Genomic DNA, 7,000 nt, shown 5'->3' on the forward strand with positions numbered 1-7,000 from the left:
TGAGGGATTAATATCTGTTTCTATTCTTCACAAATCCTTCGAACTCTTGAAACAGTTTCAACTAAGGAAGTGTTCGTCGAATTTGAAGCTTTTAACCGATAGAAGATGAATAGAAAAAATAAAGAACACAAGAAGTTGTTTATGGATGTTCGGAGCAAACCCTCCTACGTCACCTATTCTTCCACAACCGGAAGGATATCCACTAAATACTTTAAATCAAATACAACTTACTGAGTTAACTAACTATCTGTTGAACAGAACAACCTCTGTTCAACTTATAATATTCTCAACAATATTCTCACAACTAGACAGTAATTGATTTTCTCTCTTAAACTTGAATGATAATAGAAATCAGTAAGACCAAGAGTGAATAAGAAAGTGACTTAGTGTGTTCAATTGATCTAGTGTTAAAGATATTCATCCATTGTCCTTGAGCATCTATTTATAGTAGGACACCAACGGTCGAATCTTCTTTGTGGACATGTGGCAAGTGTCCGTTGGAAGGCCGCCCAGAGTACCAGAAATCACAGACTCTGAGCAAATGGATCGTGGTCGTACCGAATTGGTAGTGCGCCGAATATCCTCCTGATATTGTCTTGTACTGGACAAACCATTGGAAGGACATTTGTGTGCGTGACGTTCGTTCATTTGATACAATTAGTTGGCTTGTCAGACTTCACAGAAGTGAGTGGAGCAGGAGTAGCAGACAACTATCTGATCGTGGTTAGACGTATGCTTTCTTCAGACCGCTGCTAAAGCAAGACATTAGATGTGTTCCATTAGACCAAGTCTAAGGGAGTTAGACGTCCTCATCTAACAACGCGTTCCATTAGACAAAGTCTAATGGAGTTAGACGTTCTCGTCTAACCGCGCATCCCATTAGACCAAGTCTAATGGAGTTAGACGTCCTCGTCTAACTACGCATCCCATTAGACCAAGTCTAATGAAGTTAAATGTCTTCGTCTAACCGCGCATCCCATTAGACCAAGTCTAATGGATTTAGACGTCCTCGTCTAACCGCGCATCCCATTAGACAAAGTCTAATGGAGTTAAACGTCCTCGTCTAACTACGCATCCCATTAGACCAAGTCTAATAGAGTTAGACGTCCTCGTCTAACTACACATCCCATTAGACCAAGTCTAATGGAGTTAGACGTCCTCGTCTAATTTCGCATCCCATTAGACCAAGTCTAATGGAGTTAGACGTCCTCGTCTAATTACGCATCCCATTAGACCAAGTCTAATGGAGTTAGACGTCCTCGTCTAACTTCGTATCCCATTAGACCAAGTCTAATGGAGTTAGACGTCCTCGTCTAACTTCGTATCCCATTAGACCAAGTGTAATAGAGTTAGACTACCACGTCTAACTTTTCATCCCATTGGACCAAGTCTAATGGAGTTAGACTACCACGTCTAACTTCGCATCCCATTAGACCAAGTCTAATGGAGTTAGACTACCACGTCTAACTTCACATCCCATTAGACAAAGTCTAATGGAGTTAGACTACCACGTCTAACTTTGTCTAATTAGCCTACTTATACCGCGTCTAAGTTAGCATAGTTTAATGCACCTGCATCAAAACCAAATAGACAACTTAACTTATTCTGTTTAAACATTTAGTTATTTACAACTAAACATCATGAAGATTCCGTTCTAAACATCATGAAGATTCCATTGTTTAATGTTTAATAACTTTTGTTTATTTCTAAGTTAATTACTTCTCACTTAATTAACTATTTTCTTTACTTTTATTTTATTTTTTTCCAACAATTTCCCCATTTTTTATGATGTTAAAACTATGCAATCTTAATAAAGCAAAATAAACACCCATCAAATAAGATTGAAATCAAAGTAGTTCATCAGAATATTCAAGCATAAGTTTAAAGAGTTGTTAAGCAGAAAGAAAGATTTAGGGTCCTTCCCTTTTCAACATTGGATCTGCGTTGCCTTCAAGCATTGATTCGCCATTTAGGATGTTATGGAAATGAGTGACCGCTCGTCCTCCACTGCCACCACCTCTGTCGCCTCCACGTCTTGAACCTGTTTTTGTTGGTCTACAATCGTCTTCGTCATCTCCAACACCAGCAACAACTTTTCGCTTTGATTTCGATCGAGTTCCTTTAGCAGAAGTTGACCCCCCTCTTGTGCTTCCTTCCCCCTTTTTAATATTATCAGGTTTAGCAGCAACAAGAGCTCTTTCCTTCTCAACAGCAACTTCAGCTTCTTCTCTAGCTTGAAATTGCCTTGCAACTGTGTGAGCTTGCTCCATTCGCTCAGCCTTTGCTCTATTCAATGCGTTTGACATCTCCATCATTTGTACCTGAATAAGTTTCATTGCTGATGTAATATCTTGGTGAATCTCTAGGGTGAAAGTCTTAGTTTCAGCATGATGCTCCAATTGTCGATTAAATAAATTATTTTCTAACTTCTTGTGCTGAGTATTCAAGATGTTTACTTCATATGTATTTCGCTTCAGAATTTTCTCCATTTCTCTTTGGGTAGCAAGAATGGAAGACACATCTTCTTTACATGAAGTAGACCCCTTCTCAAGATGAGCCAATCTGGACGATATGTCTAGCATATTCTACTGCATAGAATTCATTGCATCCAAGATTGAATTACAAAAGTTTGCTCCTCTAGGAGAATCTTCTTCAGAAGATCGAGTATCCGAAGATACAGCTTGGGAACAAGCTAGAGCAGTGCGAATGGGACTCGCATGTACATTCACTTATAAAGAATGCTCTAGTTCTTTATCTCTGGGAGGGGAAGAGGAAGACTTTGATGTATCCTTAGACAGATCCCATTCATTTAAAATGTCGGCACATACTTGATGAATACGCTCTAAAATGTCTTCAGAGTGAAGAGGTAAATCAGCAACGTTGTCAACAATGTATACCGGTGTCTTGATGGGGAATGATCGAGGAGAAGTAATTGGACTTTCTTCCACAGGTGCTCCTTCTGAGGATGAGGATGACTCATCTTTATCAGATTGTTCCCCCTCAACAGAGGGAATCTTCTCAGAATCTACTTCCTTCAAAGGTTCCCCCTTAGCCTCTGATCCTGGTGACTGATCAGCTAAATTTGTTGATTCTTCCTCAACCAACAGAGATTTTTCTACTTCAAGAATAGGAGGAACCACTTCAGATGTCTCCTTCTATGGAATAGACAGACGAATTACTTCAACAAAAACCGCCTCTTCTTCTAATTTGATTTCAGTTTGAACCAAGACCGGAGTCTGTTCAACAATATGGTGGGGGCATTAATCGCTTTTTTTCAAATGATACATTAGCTAGCTCAATAAGATGGGCAACAGTCTCCTATGTTCTTCCGAAATAGTCTAATCACCTTCAAAGATTTGCATCGGCTCGTCTTGACTATAAGACATATCATCAAACAAATTTAACCTGGTAGACTCGGTGTAGTGAACGTGTTGAAGGACTATTGAGCAATAGTTGTTCATAATCAAGTCGAGTCGCTTCAATGCATTCTGCTCTGCAAGAGCATCCCTGTCAAGCGGGTTAAAATTGGCCTTTCTTGCCTCAAGCATGAGAAAGAGAGCACGACGCATGATATTAGCCACCACGAGATCCTTTCTTTTGAGGGATTTAGAGACCTCATTTGTCTTTGCCCATTTCAGGACTCTCTTCTCCATCTTAATCAGTTTCTTCCATTCTTTCTCAATTTTGCCTTCCGATATAATTTCATCAAGTTGAGTGACTAACCTGTGATTCATCCAGGTATTGAAAATTTCAATCTTCTTAGCCTCTTTCACTTCAACTTTCTCCATGATAAGATTAACAATGCAACTGGCCTCCAAAAGTCAAGCTCAAGTCATGTTTTGACCAAGCAACTCGCGAGCGATTTATGAGCAGCTTGATATATTTTGCAGTCTTAGATTGGATACGAGATTGTGATGAGATGTAGAATTCGTTCTCTCGATGTTATATTGTTCTAATAAACTTATATAAAATATAATGTTCTAATTGACTCAAACTGTCTCCAATCATCATTATTTTAAAAAAATTTATATAAAGTTTTCTTGGGTGGGTCAATACATTAATTAACTATTTTAAATATAATAAAATATAATATTAAATAATTAAATTTAATAAAATAATAAAATATTTAATAAAATATTTGGGAGAGAGAGAATGAGCAAGGGAGTGACGTGTTACTACATTATTTACTTGAGAAAAAAATAAAGGGTGAGGAGAGAAGAGATGAAATTTGTTATTTTTTCAACAAATTTTATTGTGTCACTCATTTATTTCAGATTTACTCTCCCAAATTCTCATTTTTTGAAAAAATTTAACAACTTATTTATGAATCTTATATTTTATTGTAATATTGTTTTGAAGAATTTATTTAATATTATTTTAATATGAACAAAAATGAAATTAATAATTTTTTATTTAATTTTTATTCGTAAGAACATTATTTTGTCTAATATTTGATTATTACTCTTTTGGTGTTTGTTGGATGACATTTTTATTATTATATAATTCTTGATTATTAATTTATTTATTTTTGTGTTGTGTTGAAGGATTTTTTATTGTTGAAATAATAAGTCATTGTTATATACATTCATTTAGACCCAACAATTTTAAAATAATTAATAATTAATGTTAATATAAGAAAAAAACATAAAAAAACATAAAATTAAAATAATTAATGATGAATGTTCATATATATATATATATATTCATATATATATATATATATATAATAAAATTAAAATAATTAATAATAAATACTTATAGAAATAATAATAAATTTATGAAAAAGATAAAAATAGAAAATTCATTTATTAATAAAAAAGAAGGTAAGAGAAAATATATTAATATTAGTTAATAAATATATAAATTAAAAAATAAAAGTTAACTATGGTTTACTAAAAAGGCAAAATGAGGCAATTTTTGATAATAAGTATGTTTAAATGATCTTTTATTAGTATATACGTTTAAGTGAGTTATTTGTACAAGTACCTATGTCTAAGTGAGTTTTTTCCAATTAATAATATATATAATTTTATATATAAGTGATTTAATAATTATATATATAAATATATAAATAATAAGATTAAATATAATATATAAAAAAATATATTTTAAGTTTAAACCGTTATGTTTAACCAAAAAATCGACGGAAGGGTCATTTGTGACCTTTCTAAATCTTGAAGGGGCAATTTGTTTTGAAAATTAATTTGAGGGCTATATGTGAGCGATCGGAGTAATTAGATAATCGCAAGTAATTTATCATTTTTTATTTTTATTGAAACAAATTAATTGTAAATATATGAAACAAAATACAAAAGGACGGATACCGGACAACATAGATTAAATATAGATTTAGATTTAGGCCTGATTGGCTTAGATTATTTTAATAATTCAAATTTTAAAAAAATATTATTTTATTTTTCTCCTTTTTATAATATTATTTAATTTATTAATCAAAATATTAAAATATTATTTATTTTAAATTATTATTATTTATTTTATTATTTTATATTAATATCATTTAAGTTTTCTTTATCTAGGAATATTTCTATCTTCTAACAAATATATATATATATATATATATTATTTTTTAAATATCATTGTTACCTTGGATTATTGTCAGATTTAATACTCACCTAAGATGATAATGGGGCACATTAGCACATGAGTGTGAGCCATGGGTACCTACTATGACTTTACTATGACTTTAGATGGAAGCCTATAATGCTATATTTACGACCCATTAGATGCATTTATTCCCTATTCAGACATTCATCGTGTGCTCACAAGCCTAAGCTAAGGCATTAAATGACCAATAATAAACTAAAGAGCAAGAGAATTTCAGCAAATACAGTCGGGCTACTAGAACATCAACTCGCTAATCAACCACAGCTGGAGAATTTTAGATCCTCTTAACAGAGACGAGAAATGCCAAATACAATCAAAGAGACTCAGGTTATCAATTCCATGGATTTGCAACATTAGTAATGGTACTAGTCTTCTCTCCCAATTCTCATGGATTCTCTCCCTGTGGTCTTTCCGTTCCTCGGACTCTGGTCGACTCAATTACATCGACCCTTTAACCGGACACTTCCGCTCACTCATCGTTGGCGCCCTCGGCCACCAGCTCATCAAGTTTTGGCGTGGGCGCTGGTGACAGTGCGCTTTCTCCAGTAAATAATTATCTCCTTGAGCCATTTTCCATTCCTGATGTATATGACTATGTATGTAAAAGCTTGTATTTCTCATTCAAAAATCCGTCAATATATGAATTGTTTCATTATTCGTTATTTCCGGGTCTTTTCGTTGCATTCACTTATAACAAGAAAGAACCACCAGTGTTTGGTGCAGCACCTTCTTTTTGGTTCATTCTTCTTTCTTTCCTTGGTCTTTCGTTCTGTCATATTCCTAATAACTTATCCAATTACAACGTATTAACCGCTAATGCACCTTTCTTTTATCAAATCACAGGGACATGGTCTAATCATGAGGGTAATATTTTATTATTGTGTTGGATCCTAAGTTTTTTTGGACTATGAGTGTATTTACACTACAACAAAAAAAACTTTCGGCGACGCTTAAAAAGACTTCTGTCAACTCTTAAAAGCGTCGCCAAAAATATTACCGACACTTATTTATTCATCGCCAGAAGCATGGTGGGCGCAAGTTATAACAACGCTTAATTAAGCGTCGGGAACATTTATTTAAGCGTTGCTAAAAGTCTTTTTAAGTTTTAACAATTCTTTATATTATAATATTGATTTTTTTGATAATTTTTTATAATATATTTTTGTTTATATTTTAAAATTAAATAATTATTAAAAAAAATTATTTAATACTAATTATTGATATTTTTAATTATAACAAAATTAACATAAATTCTCTCAATAAAATATCTCATTTAATCGTATCATAGTAAAAAAATTCAAAAGATCTAAAACAAACAAAATAATTTTGAACAACAAAGTTGAAAATGAATGATTTTCATCTACTTGATCTTCTA

Source organism: Impatiens glandulifera, chromosome 1, assembly GCF_907164915.1.
Source record: "Impatiens glandulifera chromosome 1, dImpGla2.1, whole genome shotgun sequence".
Classification (NCBI taxonomy): Eukaryota; Viridiplantae; Streptophyta; class Magnoliopsida; order Ericales; family Balsaminaceae; genus Impatiens; species Impatiens glandulifera.